Source organism: Chiloscyllium plagiosum, unplaced genomic scaffold (genome assembly GCF_037043375.1).
Source record: "Chiloscyllium plagiosum isolate Xiang-an unplaced genomic scaffold, Cpla_swu_hap1 HiC_scaffold_29, whole genome shotgun sequence".
In the NCBI taxonomy this organism is placed as follows: Eukaryota; Metazoa; Chordata; class Chondrichthyes; order Orectolobiformes; family Hemiscylliidae; genus Chiloscyllium; species Chiloscyllium plagiosum.
This window is the reverse complement of record NW_028270167.1, coordinates 69068549-69082903: the sequence shown is the minus strand read 5'-3', so window position 1 is coordinate 69082903 and position 14355 is coordinate 69068549. Positions and strand designations below refer to the sequence as shown.

The following is a 14355-nucleotide window of genomic DNA, read 5'->3' as shown; positions in this document are numbered from 1 at the left end:
GTTCCTGAGGAAGGAGTTTCCATTATGTGTGTCCCATGGCTGGGCAGGAAGCCGCTGATTGAAACTGCAGTGGCCCCTTTCTGGTGGCAGCAGGGGCTTGTAGAGAGTGGGGTCACATTCTGCTGCACGTGACCGTCTCACTCACTGTGGACTCAGGGTCAATTATGGATGAGTTCCCGTGGTTGTATTGTCAGTATATGGTCGGTCACAATACTTGATGTGAAATATTTGAGGCTCTGTGCTCTTTTTGGGCTCGGACAACCAACATTTCAGCCAAATGCTCTGACCATTTGAGACACAGCAACTGGCAGCAAAATTGTGCGTCTACATATCCAAACGCACAGTGCTCGAGAGGAAGTGAACAGCAGTCGTTCTCATTATTTTAAGAATCAGTTGCTCATGTACCCGTGTTTATCGCAGAGAGGGTGAGAGACCCGAGGAGTAACAAACACACCCATAAAGCAAAATCAGGACCTGTGTAGTTCTGTCATAAGAAGCTGCCTGCAGTTGTTCTATTGCAAAGTGTGGTTTCAAACCCACGACGCAATAGAGACTGGACCCTAAACACAGCACATTAAACCTCTCTGGATTAGTGGTGCTGGAAGAGCACAGCAGTTCAGGCAGCATCCGAGGAGCAGTAAAATCGACGTTTCAGGCAAAAGCCCTTCATCAGGAATACAGGGATCTTTAGCAGCACTAATCCTCAATCTGGTCTCCAGCATCTGCATTCATTGTTTTTACCTCCATTAAACCACTCGGCGACGCTCCCTGACGATAACTAAGCGCCAAACCTGTCAAGACTAATGTTTCAGCATCGCTTCACTTCAGACAATTTCCCCTGGCACTTTCTATGAATACCTTCGCATAATTAAAAAAAATATTTACAACGATTTGAAAGGTTTGCACGGTGTGGACATTAGTGAGAAGCTGAATATTCTTCGACAGCTTTCCCCGGAGCTTCAGGCCTGAGGGATGTCCTTGGAAAAGATGACAAAATCATGAGGGAGACGTGCAGAGAACAGAGTCAATCTTCACTTTTTCAGAAGTCACGTGAGTTTAAAGCGAGATAGCATAGGTTTTATGTGAGAGCAGTACAATTTGAAAGGGATGTGAGCGACAGTTGTTTTTAATACAGACATTTTTGTGCGTGTGGAATAAATTGCCATATTTAGTGGCACATTTTGGTGCACTCACAACACTTCAAAGGCATCTAAATGGGTATGCAGACAGGAAATGTTCGGAGAGATAAGGGACAAATATTGGCAAATATGTTTAGATTAGTTACGGTCATCTGTTCAGCAGGTGAAAGTTGGATAGGAAGGTTTGCTTCCGTGCTCGGCAATTCTGTGACTCTCCAGTACCTGACAACAGTTTCAATAGACCACTTGCAAAAACGCATGCTGTTTGATACTAAGTCAGCGTGTTTGAATTTTATTTTTTCTTGAGGCGTAATGTTTTGAAATGACACAGAGAGGAATGTTTTCCAGGCATTTACAGACAATGACCATTTTCCTTGATACATTCCCAAGTTCTCCATCAAATAATTTCGTTGACTAAAAAAAACCTCACAAATCGTGTTATCCCCTCAACTCTCCAGTGAATCCAAAACTGACAGCTCTTAACGTGGACAAGGTGCAAAACTCAAAAGGCAGAGTCATTATCAGACACACAAACACATTACTTCTGTCTGTGAGGCAGTGCGAGACGTGCACATCAAGAACTGCTCACACAAATAGCACCGAAGCAATTCCAAACGGAGCTTGCCGACATTCTGGAGATTTAGTGCATTGCCAAGTAACAGAAAGTGCTCAAGTAACATAAAACATAACAGAAAAATGTACCATGCAAAGTGAATATTACCAATTATATTCTCGATTAAATTAGGCCAACAATGCGCTGGTGCCTCTATCTGATCGAGCGAGCCAATCTCCAGCCTCCCTCACCAGGACAGTAATGAAGGAAATGAGAGAAATATAACAAAGTTTCACGTTGCGATTGCCCACCTTTTAGCCACAACAACAAAAAACGAGGGAGCAGATTCAGTGCAGGATCTGGCTTCACAACAGCGGTGAAATAACGACGTCCACTCACTTTCAGGGAAAGCTGTGAACAACTCACATTGTCCAGAATATGAATACACAGCGCGGGCTGTTAAGTTCCCATATTCTACTGCTGCCCTGACATTCATACGAAAATGTACATTTCAAAGAGAGCGTTTGTAGCTGTGGAATGACAGTGTCAGCTATTTCCCCTCGCTCTTACTGCCGCCCTTGGTAGTGTAGGGGCTGGTATTCTCATCTTACACGCGGTAGTTGAGTGTGCAATTCTCTGTTGTGGAAAAGCGGAGTGTTTTGGAGCAGGAAGATGTGAAGTTCGGATGCTTCTGGAGTTCTTGTTGAAAAGTTCGGTGACGCGAGGAAGATGGTTTGCAGACTTTTCCTCGCCTGTCTGGGTGACATTCTCAGCGCTGCAGAGGTTCATGTGAAGCGCTGCTCTCATGTTTTGGTACGAATTCATTTGGTTTCATTCCCGCTGCTTCCGTTTGTTGGGGTTGCAGATTGGGTCCAACGGATGGAATCCGTGGATGAGTGCCCTGCTTCCAGGAATTGTCTGGTTGTCTTCTGCTTGCCCTGTCCTATTATTGTTGTGCTGTTCTAGTCGAATGTGTGGCCGTTGCCGTTTGTCCGTATTGCTACTCGGGACTGCTGGACTGACGCCCACACACCTTCATTCGCAGATGCATGGCACACAAAGTTCGCAAAGAGGATATGCTTTGAGGTAATTTTTAAATCATGCTTCCCTGTATTAAAAACAAATTCTGGAAAATGATATCCAGACTCCTCTGAACACTCGGACTTATGACAGCACAGAAATCGAGAACCTCACTCAGACAAGAACTCACGAGAAAACAAGGCCCAATCCCCATCATGTGCAGGTCAAACGTGGTTGACGAGATTCCACGCAGGGACTGCACGAACACGACATAGGAGAAAGAGGCTGACAACTAGAGAGCTGCATTCATAATTTCATCTGGACTGTAAACGCCTCGGACAGCTGTTCCTTGCAGTTATGCACAGAATATTGAATGTCTCTGATTCCAGGGCTTGGAATTCGGATGATATGACGGTCTGCAGCACTGGTTTCTTCCTTGTGTGAGGTGACTCCTGATGGAACACATGTAACACTCTATTGCTCATTGAGAAATACATCCAAAATAGGAGCTCAGATAAGCATTTCTGTTGTCTTTCTGGTGCTGTCCCTGACATGCCCTGTGGCACTGCACTTATTCTGTGTTTCCTGAGGGTTCGGCACATGCTTCCACGATCGTATTATGGGCAGTAATCTGCATTTTCGCTTCAATAACGGGTGTGTGAAGCGGAGGTCCACCATTCTCTATTCTATTTTTCTCTTCTTATGCACAACTGCAATACAGTAAAGGATCAATTAATATTGAAAGGTAATATACAGAGGCGTGTGAAATACCGACGTTTTAATGACATTTATGCAATGGTTAGAGATTACCTTGATTCAGGAAACAAGGATGTAAAGTCTGTTTGGCTGGAGTTGAGGAACAGTGAGGAATGAACTCACAACCATGTGTAGTTTACAAGCCCACTCGCAGTAACCACAAAGCGAAATAAATCGTACAAGGAAAAAATATTGTGTGTGAGTGACAAAAATGGTAATAGTCATGCGTGATCTTAACTTCCCATCTACAACTCTCTGTTCCATTGGAAAAACGTTTGGAGAATCATAATCAAAAAAATCCACATGTCCCATAAAACATCACGAAGGATATCTTGGTAATTGATTACTCTACTGGTGACTTAATTTTCCTATTTTCTTGGAAACCGTCTCTTTAATTGTGAGCATCAGAAAAGGCTTTCGTTTGCCAGCAAGAAATTAATATGTGATTAACCTTTGTTCGTTTCATGTATAGGAACACTGAGACTCCTCTGCACTGCACATCTTTTGCGGTTCTATCGATTTTAATAGTAGTGTGCCTTTTTATTCATCCCAACAAAGTATATGACCTCGCATTCCCGACATGTAACTGCATCTGCCAAGAATACTTCAATTGTTGGAGGGAATCCTGAGGAACAGAATGTACATGTACTTGGAAAGGCAAGGACTGATTCGGGATAGTTAACTTGGCTTTGTGCGTGGGAAATCATGTCTCACAAATTTGATTGAGTTTTTTGAAGAAGTAACAAAGAAGATTGATGAGGGCAGAGCAGTAAATGTGGTCTATATAGACTTCAGTAAGGCATTCAACAATGTTCCCCATGGGAGACTGATTGGCAAGGTTAGACCTCATGTAATAGCAGTGGACCTAACACCGACCCTTGTGGTACGCCGCCAGTTCCTGGACACTAAGAAGAACATGTTCCATCAACTACAGCACTGTTTTCTATTGGCAAGCCAATTGCTGATCAAAGCAGCAATCTCTCCCACAATCCCATTCCTACACATTTTGCCTATTGTGGAGAACCTTATCGAACAACTTGCTGAAACCCATATCCACCACATCAACCGGTTTACTGTCATCTACCTGTTTGGTCACTTTGTCAAAAAAGTCAATAAGATTCGTTCGGCAAGGTCTACCCATCACAAAACCGTGCTGACTGTCCCTGATCAGATTATTCTTTTCTAGATGGTCATAAATCCTATCTATAATAACCTTTTCCAACACGTTACCAACAACTGCAGTGAGACTCACTGGTCTGTAATTGCCAGGGTTATCTCTAACACACTTTGTGAACAAGGAAACAACATATGCTATGCCCCATTCCACAGCAACTATTCCTGTAGACAACGATTATTTGACGATCAATGCCAAACGCTCATCAATCTCTTCCCTTGCTTACCAGAGGATCCTAGGACAGATCCCATCCCAGCTGACTTATCTATTTTCACACTCTGCAGTATTTCTAATATCTTTTCCTTGTGAACCTCAATCTCTTCTAGTCTAGACGCAAGTATCTCTGTATCTTGCTCGCCAACATTTTCATTTTCTATAGCGAACACTGTGGAAAAATATTTATTTAGTGCTTCCCCTATCTCCACTGACTCCACACTCAACTTCCCACTATTATCCAAGATTGTCCAAAATTTCACTCTCGTCATTCTTTTATTCCTGACATACCAATGGAAAGCCTTAGGCATAACCCTGATCCTAACTGCAAACAACTTCTCATGTCTCCTCCTGGCTCTTCTCAGCTCTCTTTTTAGGTCTTTCCTGATATCGTTGGAACCCTCGAGCGCTCTAACTGAGTTTTCACATTTTTTCCTAACATAAGACTTCTTGTTCTTCTTGACCAGGGATTCCACTTCCTTTGTAAACCACGGCTCACGCATTCTATATCTTCCTCCCTGCCGGACAAGTACACACACAGGAGCTTTTCCATGAATAAGCTCCACATTTTTAATGTGCTCACCCCCTGCAGTTTCCTACCCCATTCTACGCTTCCTAAATCTTACCTCATTGCATCGTAATTTCCCTTCCACCAACTGATACTTTTGCCCCGTGGAGTACATCTATCCCTTTCCATCACGAAAGTAAACCTGAGAGAATTGTGATTGCTGTCTCCAAAGTGCTCACCTACTTCCGAATCTAAAACCTGGCCAGGCTCGTTACCCAGTACTAAATCGAAAGTGGCTTCGTCCCTTGAAGGCATGTCTACATACTGTGTCAGGAAGCCGTCCTGCACACACTGGACAAAAACTGACCCAACTATAGTACTCGTACTGTAGTGATCCCAGTCAATATTTGGACATTATCTTGAGTGTTCCAGAGTTTTTCATTGTCCCACAGTCCAGATGAAGTTTGCATTCCTCACGTACGGGAGCGAGAATTCTTTCAATGTCTCAGATCAGTTCCTGTCCCAAGAACATCAGAGTCAATGTCCCATCCTCTACTCGGACCGACAGTTCACACTTCTTCATCCTCCTCTGATTCCATTTCCCAAAGTGTTTCTCAAGATTTCCAAAGCTGGAGTCTAAAATATATGGTTTGCTTCCTAAACATTTTTCCAACTGCCAACTGACAATATTTTCACAGTATCTCTTCACAATCCTCTGTTTTGCACCATGTCCAGGGATGAGAAGTCCCGTTTGGTGGAGAGATTCCGGAGGCTGGTGAGTTTCACTTTGGAACAAAGATGGTTAAGTAGCAATTTCCTGCGGTTGTTTGCAATGATGGGAGAGGGAGCGGTGGGGAATGAGCAATTTGACGAGCAGGAGGAAGTGTTGCCACTGACCCGAGTCAGAGAACAGAGAACAGAGATTAAAGGAATCTAATGAAAAGCAGCACTTCTGCTCAGGATGTTCAATAACAGCTGCAGAAACCCGATGTGTCGAGCAGTGTATCTGGAAAGAGAAACAGAGATAATGTTTTAAATATGGAACATTTCTGATGAAGAACTCGAGTTTCCCAAGTCTAATCAAATTACCGGCCTGGTTTGCAAAATAGGTTTTCCGAATTTTGAGCCAAAATTATTCCAGCAGGAAAGCATACAGAACGTAGTGAGCAGAATTCGAACCTACGTGGTGGAAACCCCAATGGATTTCGCATCCATCGCCTTAACCACTCGGTAATGACTACAGACGGCGAAGCAGAGTTGAGTATTGACGAAATCAGCCGTGATCTCATTGAAAGCTGTCGCTGACTTGATGAGCGAAATGCTTCCATCTCCTTTCATCCCTTTGCTGTCATTTGTAAGGTGCGAGACACCAATGTAAAAGAAGAAAAGCACAAAAGTAGGAAAAGATATTTGCAGCCAAACTGAGTCAAAATTATTTATTGAAAGGAAAATCACACTTGGCAATTTGCTAGATCTCTTTGCGAACATGACCAGCAGAGGTAAGCAAAGGAGCCATTGATCTGAGTATTCCTCGACCTGAAGCAAACAAAGGTTAGTGACATATTCATTTCTTTTTTCTGGTGAACGAAATGATCTTTCCTGATGGTTACAATGAAAGAGATGGTTCCCAATAAAAGACAAAGATTAAGTCGCATCTAGATATATTTCAATGTGATACGATTCACTCTCAGTCCCTAATTACCCCAGAGATGGAGGAGGTGAGTTACTTTTCTTCACGCTTCAACTCCTCAGCACGGAGGTACAGACATGAAACCGCTAGAGATGGAGCTCTTGTGTTGGGAACCAGCGACACTGAAGGAACTAGTCAAAAGTGATGGATGCAGATGCTGGAAACCAGATTTTAGATCAGAGTGATGCTGGAAAAGCACAGCAGTTCAGGCAGCATTCGAAGAGCAGGCAAGTCGACGATTCTATTGCCAGTCCTGTTGCGTTCTGCAAACAATTTTCGTTTTTGGCTCAGATTTCCAGCAACTGCAGCTATTTGTTTTATGTTAACCTTCATAATGTTTTGGACAAAACCAATGACCTGCCAGTATCGGAAAATCGGCAGAAGTGCAGGTACACCGATATGTTTGCTGAACAATACAACCATTCCATGGGCGGGAATACGATCCGGGCCACGGTGCTGAGAGTACCGAATCCTCACAAGTAAATAACAAGACAAGGCGATAGATACTATAGTATTTGGTTTAAATAAAACACCCTTTCTGAACATTTTCGTTGCAGATTATTTTCAACTTGTCTTCGAAGATTTACAAAGTGGGAAAAGGCCATTCCTCCCATTGTGCATTGCGGCTAATCAGAGAGCCATCTATTCTACTCGCAGTTTCCAACTTTGTCCCAAAGTTTGGTCATGGTGTCATGCAGAAACTCAGCGAGTTCACTCAGACATTTTTGTGTGTGCAGAATGATTTGCCACATTTAAGGCAGATTCAATGGCATCCGAATGGGTATATAGACAGGAAGCGTTCGGAGAGATAAGGAACACATTTTGGCAAATATGGTTCAATTAATTTCGGTTATCTGTTCAGCAGGGACAGGTTCGATAGTAGGGTCTCTTTCCGTGCTCGGCAACTTTGATGTGCTCCCGCAGCTGACACCAGTTTTAATGGACCATTTGCAAAAAAAATGCACTCTGTTTGTTACGAAGTCAGCGCGTTTGCCTATATTTCTGGAGGGTGGATGGGACGAGTTGACTCAGCGATGAGGGTCTTTCCGGACTTTTGCTTCCAATGACCGTTCGTTTGGCACCTTCCCAACTTTGCCATCAAAGAGTTTGGCTGAAGAATAATACCGCACGATAACGTTAACCCCCTCAGCTCTCCAACGAATCCAGAAACTGACAACTCTTCATGTGGAACAGAAGCAAAACAGAAAAGATGGACCATTGCCAGACACACCGACGCATGCATGCTGCCTTTGTTGCAGTGCAAGCCGATTATGTCATGAACTGCTCAGAGAAAGGCAGCAAGGCAATTCAGGACATACTGGAGATTTAGTGCACTGCCAAGTCACAGGAAATGCTCAACAAACATAAAACAAACCGGAACAGCAATAACCCATGAAAAATGAAGTTTACCAATTGCACTCGTGATGAAATTAGGTCAATAATGCGCTGATGACTCCATCTGATCGAGAGGACCAATCACAGCCCCCTTCACCAGGACAGTAATGAAGGAAATGAGAGAAATACAAAAAACATTTCTCATCGCGATTGCCAACCTTTTCGCCACTGCAACAACAAAAACGGCGCGCAGATACAATGCAGAATCTGGTTTCATATCAGCAATGAAATAGTAATGTCCATTCACTTTCAGTGAAAACAGTGAACAAAGGCTACTTGGTTCCCCGATTATACTGCTGCACAGACTTTCATATTCAAAGAGAGTGTTTGTGGCTGTCCATATGACAATGGAAATTACTGCCCTCGCTCTCACTGCCATTATTGATCGTGTTGGGTTTGGCATCCTCACCTTGCACGCAGGAGTTCAGTGTACAATTCTCTGCTGTGAAAAATCGGAGTGCTTTGGAGCAGAAAGATGCGAAGCTCGTGTGCTTCATGGAGAAGTTGTTGGATGTTTTGCGGAGCTGGGAAGTGGGATCCTCACAGTTCTGGGTAACATCCTCAGGGTTGCAGAGCCTGTTGTGAAGCCTACTGTCCTATGGCTTTTGGAATTGATTTAGTTTCATTGCCGCTGGGTCCGGTTGTTGGTGTTGCAGATTGGATCCTGATCAATGTGTTTACTGATGGAATCCATGGATGGGTGCCCTGCTTCTAGAAAATCTCTGGCTGCCTTCTGATTGCCATGCTCTATTACGGTTGTGCTGCTCTCGAGGATGCTTGCTGTCTGTACGTATAGCTACTCGGGACAGCTGGCCGTGGCAATTAGTGAGGGCTACGCAAATTCTTTGCCAAGAATATGTATCCCACAACTGCATTCCCAGATTTCTGGCACACTAAATTGTCAACTAGGATATGCCATAAAGCAATTGAAACACCATGTTTCCCTTTATTAAAATAAATTTCTGGAAACTGATAGCCAGACTCCTCTGAACACACGGATTTAGGACAGCACATAAACCAACAGCCTCGCTGAGGGAAAACTCACCAGAAAACAATATCCAATGCCCATCTTGTGCAGGACAAATATGGTTGTCAAGATTCCACGCAGGGACTGCACGAAACACTATATCGGAGAAACAGTCGGACAACTAGCGAGCTGCAAACATGAACTTCAGCCAGCCCGTATACGCCACGGGCAGATGTTCTTGTAGTTATATGTAGGGCATTGAGTGTTTCTGATTCAGGGGCTTGGACCGTCTGCAGCACTGGTTATGTTGTAACTTATGTTGTAACTACTGTTGGAACATATGTAAAACTCGATTGCTCATTGAGAAGTACATCCAAAATATTAGCCGAGAGAAGTATTTTGGTGGTTTTTCTGATGCTGTTCCTGTCATGCCCTTTGGAACTGGACTTATTGTTTGCTTCCTGACGATTCGGTGAATGCTTCCATGATCGTATTGTGTGCAGAAACCTGCGTTTTAGCTGCAATAACGTGCGTTTGCAAACCTGGTACACCTCCCTGTATTTTGTTATCTCTTATTGTGTGCAATTGCAACACGGCAAATTATTAATTTACATTGGAAGGTGACAAACGGAGGCATGTGAAATGCCAAGGTATTAGTGACATTTATCCAATGGTTGCATATTACTTTGATTCAGGAGATAAGGATGCAAAACGTGTTTGTGTAGAAATGAGAAACAGTGAGGAAAGAAGTCATCCGCAGGTGTAGTTTACAAGTGCACTCGCAGTAGCCACTACATACAAGAAACAAATACTACATGTGAGTGATAAAAGCTGGCAATAGTTACGGGTGATCTTAGTTTCCCATCTCCCACTCACGGTTCAATGGTAAAAAAAAGTTTGGATGACAATAATCAATAAATCATATATGTCCCAGAGAACAACGCGAGCCACATTTTATTTCGATTAGTTTACAGCTGACTTAGTCTCTGTCTTTTCTTGTAAACCATCTCCTTTCTTGTGACCATCAGGAAAGACATTACTTTTGACATAAAGAAAATGAAGATTATGACACTAATCTTTGCTTGTTTCATGCCCAAGTACAATCAGACGACCTTGACCAACTCTGCTAGTCATACTAGCAAAGAAATCTGGAAGAATGCCAAGTGTGATTTTTCTCTCAATAAATAATTTTGATTCAGTTTGACTGAAACCACCTCACCCTAAAGTTGTGCTTTTCTTCTTTTAAAATGGTGTACGGCATCTTCCAAATGACGGCAAAGATACGAGAGCAGATGGAAGCAATTTAGCCTATCAAGTCTGCGACAAAATTCAATGAGATCATGGCTGGTTTGGTTAATTCTCAACCCCCGTTTTTATCCTCATCTCCGTGATGCTCCATGTCTGTCTATCACAGCCTTGAATACACCTCGCCTTCACAGCCCTCTGTTGTTAGGAAACCCACAGATTTGCTACCCTCTGAAAGAGTGAATATCCTCCTTATCATTTTATTAAATGTTTGATCCCTTCAGCTGTGACAACGCATTCTCGTCCCAATTTCTCGCGGGTGTACATCAGAGCAGAATAAGCCCCTGAAGGTAGGTCTGCACTCTCCAGTGCCGCTCCGTGTATTTGAATCATTTTCATATTTTGATCTCTGATTAAAAATAGTAGACCTAATTTGCACATCAGATTTGGTAGTGGTGAATTTTTTTCACGAAGACTTCAATGAGTGTAATTCTACTGGCAGTGGATAGGGCTAGACAAATTAGATTACTTACAGTGTGGAAACAGGCCCTTTGGGCCAACAAGTCCACAGCGCCCCGCCGAAGCACAACCCACCCATACCCCTACATTTACCCCTTACCTAACACTACGGGCAATTTAGCATGGCCAATTCGCCTGACCTGCACATCTTTGAACTGTGGGAGGAAACACACGCAAACAACAGGAAAACTCCACACAGTCAGTTGCCTGAGGGGGGAATTGAACCCGGTTCTCTGGCGCTGTGAGATAGCAGTGCTAACCACTGTGCCACCGTGCCGCCCTAAAGCAAAGGCGTTTTCCTTTCGCGATCCAGTGCTGTGTTTATTCACCTCTCTGCGCATGAAAATGGATCCTACCCATCCACTTTATCTCTCATCAATATGTGTGCAATTCAAATTGATGCAGCCATGACTACACGCGCGCAATGCTGTCTTAGTATGTCTTATGTAATGGAAAGTTCCAACAAGAAACACCAGGATTTGGCTTTTCCTGGCACCCCAGCATCCTCCTCCTTTCCAAAGCAAGAGAGTGTGACAGCGAATACTGGGGTACCAGGAAAAGCCAAATCCTGGTGTTTCAGGTTGGAACTTTCCATTACATAAGACATACTAAGACAGCCTTGCGCGCGTGTAGTCATGGCCGCGTGATACAGGTGATGGATTAGAAATCCATTGGGGCTTCCCTCCGCAGGTTCGAATTCTGCTGGCTCCGTTTTCAGTGAAGTCATGCAGGACGAGTTTTCACTCACAGTTCAGAAATTTCGTCTCAACAAACAAGACCAGTCAGTTGATTAAACTTAGCAGACTCAAGTTATTAATCAAAAATGCAACACACTTAAAACATTATCTCCGTTTCTCTTTTCACAGTTACTGCCAGAACCATCGATATTTTGCAGTATTCTTTGAAGGTAGAGGTGCTGCTTTTGAATAGATTCCTTTTACCCCAGTCCTCCGTTCACTAACTCTGGTCAGTGGCAGCACTTCCCCCAGCTCGTCGAAGAGCCAATCCCCACCACTAATTTTCCCATCATTATAAATAGCCGCAGGAAATTGCTGACAAACCATCTTTGCTCCAAAGGGAAACTCACCAACATCGGGAATCTCTCCACAAAACGGGACACCTCATCCCTGGACATGGTGAAATACAGAAGATTGTGAACAGATTTTGGGAAAATATTGTCACTTGTCAGGTGAAAAAATGTTAAGAAGATAAAGCACGTCACCCAGTCTCCAGCTTCGTGAATCTTCAGAAACTCTTTGGGAAAAGGACTCAGAGGAGAATGAAGAAGGGTGAATTGTCAGACTGATCGGAAACAATCAGGACAACTTCCCGTTCTTTAAGATGTTCTCAGGACAAGAACTGATTGGAGACATTGAAGTAATTCTCGGTCCTGCACATGAGCAATACAAACCTTATATGGACACTGGGACAATGAAAATACTCGATACCACACAAGATACTGAGAGGTTCGAAGAGAGATGTTCCCGATTGGAGCAGAGCTGCTTCCCAGTGACATGGATGTGTCTGTCGTGGATGGGATCAGACATTCCCCATGTCTCCATTATGAATGTCCCAGTCCTTATTTCGGAAAAGTAAAACTGATAGAGGACAGCTGTCGTTCTGGGAATGGCAGCCTGAAGTGGGAGGTCAATCACAGACTGCTTTCGAGGATCGTCCAAGGTGTTAGGTTGGAAGTATCAGCTCATTCGACTGTTAACTGAAATGTTACTGGTTCAATAGCCCCAGGGTGAAAGCGATTGATGTTCATAATGCATCTGTTTTCCGTGCAGCACCGTTACGTGTTTCTAATGGGGTCAGAAAAATGTTTTCCAAACAGCAACCTTTGGTATGACGAACAATAAAAAAAATGTTTCTGCATTGCTTTAGTGGTTAACGTAAAGAACTATGGATTCTGGGAATCTGAAGCAAAAACAGAAACTGCTGTCGAAAAGAATCAGTTTGGCAGTGCCTGTGGGAGATTACCGAGTTCTGATGAAGTTTTGAAATATTTTTCTCTGATTCTCTCTGAATAGACGCTGTAAGATCTGCTGAGATTCTCCTGGTATTTCTGTTCGTGGGTTTAACTGAATGCCTATTCCATTTATAAGGATGATACAACCAAACCCACCACAAACCAAAATTAGGAAATAACACCTCAGTATCTCACTCCACCGCAAGCCCAAGGATAACTACACGATGCTGCACTTCTCCAGCTTCCACCCTAAATATATTAAAGAAGCCATACCGTAAGGACAAGCGCTTCACCTGCATAGGAACCGCTTAGATGAAGAATAATGCGACAGACACCTAAAGATTTTGAAGGATATACTCATGATGATGGGGTACATGTTGAACTGATTGATCGCCAGTTCCGGTGTGCCACATTGAAAATCTGCTGTGAACTCGTCAGAAGACAGACAGAGGATGCGACTGATAGAGTATCTTTCATCGTCAGTACTTTCCTGGAGTTCAGCCCGTTCTTCACAGGATGAGCATCTCACTAAGAACATCCCCATGACTTCAATTCTCACCTTCAATCACCCAGCAAAATTATAGCAGACGACCGTTTACAGTAAACTACTCAGCCTTCACATAGCATTAACCACAACACCACAGCACAGCACCATGCCTTCGCATACTTTGCAAGACATGGACACTACCATCACATGTTGGTACACCACCCACCACGTACACGACAGGTACTCATGTGACTCAGGCAATGTTGTTTGTCACATATGCAGCAGGCAATGATCCCACAATATACCCAGTAAAGGTATATTGGTGAGACCATGCAGATGGTGTGCCAATGGATGAATGGTAACGGCATAACAATTGCCAGACAGGATTATTCACACCCAGTCGGGGAAGAGTTCAGCAATCAAGGACATTTGGTTTTCAATCTTCGACTAAATGTCGGCCAAGGCGGCTTTCGAGATACACAACAACGCAAAATCGCCAAACAGAATTGGATCGCCAACTGCCTTAGTTGTGGTGATGGCATCAACCATGATATTCGGTTAATGTCACACCACATGTGACCCACCACACTGTTCTGTATCTGTGAAATCTTCCTTATTGTTCTGTTTTCACACCATCCCCGTGACAAGTTGTTATTATCTCTCTACCTTAATCACTTTGTTCAATATTGGCTAACTGATAATTTGGGTCAGACTCGC

General features: G+C 43.5%; 2 long non-coding RNA genes across 5 annotated transcripts in view; both read right to left on the bottom strand.

Annotated features, from left to right (window-relative positions):
* The window catches only part of LOC148142370 (uncharacterized), a 114100-nt gene that overhangs the window by 70911 nt on the left and 28834 nt on the right, over window positions 1-14355 (bottom strand). The window lies entirely within an intron of this gene.
* The window catches only part of LOC148142371 (uncharacterized), a 38882-nt gene continuing 26023 nt past the window's right edge, over window positions 1497-14355 (bottom strand). For 2 of the 3 annotated variants that reach the window (XR_015752020.1, XR_015752021.1), the window contains one exon: window positions 1497-3422. This is a non-coding gene — a long non-coding RNA (uncharacterized LOC148142371). The remainder of the gene's footprint in view (window positions 3423-14355) is intronic. The other variant, XR_015752024.1, reaches the window with a different exon arrangement.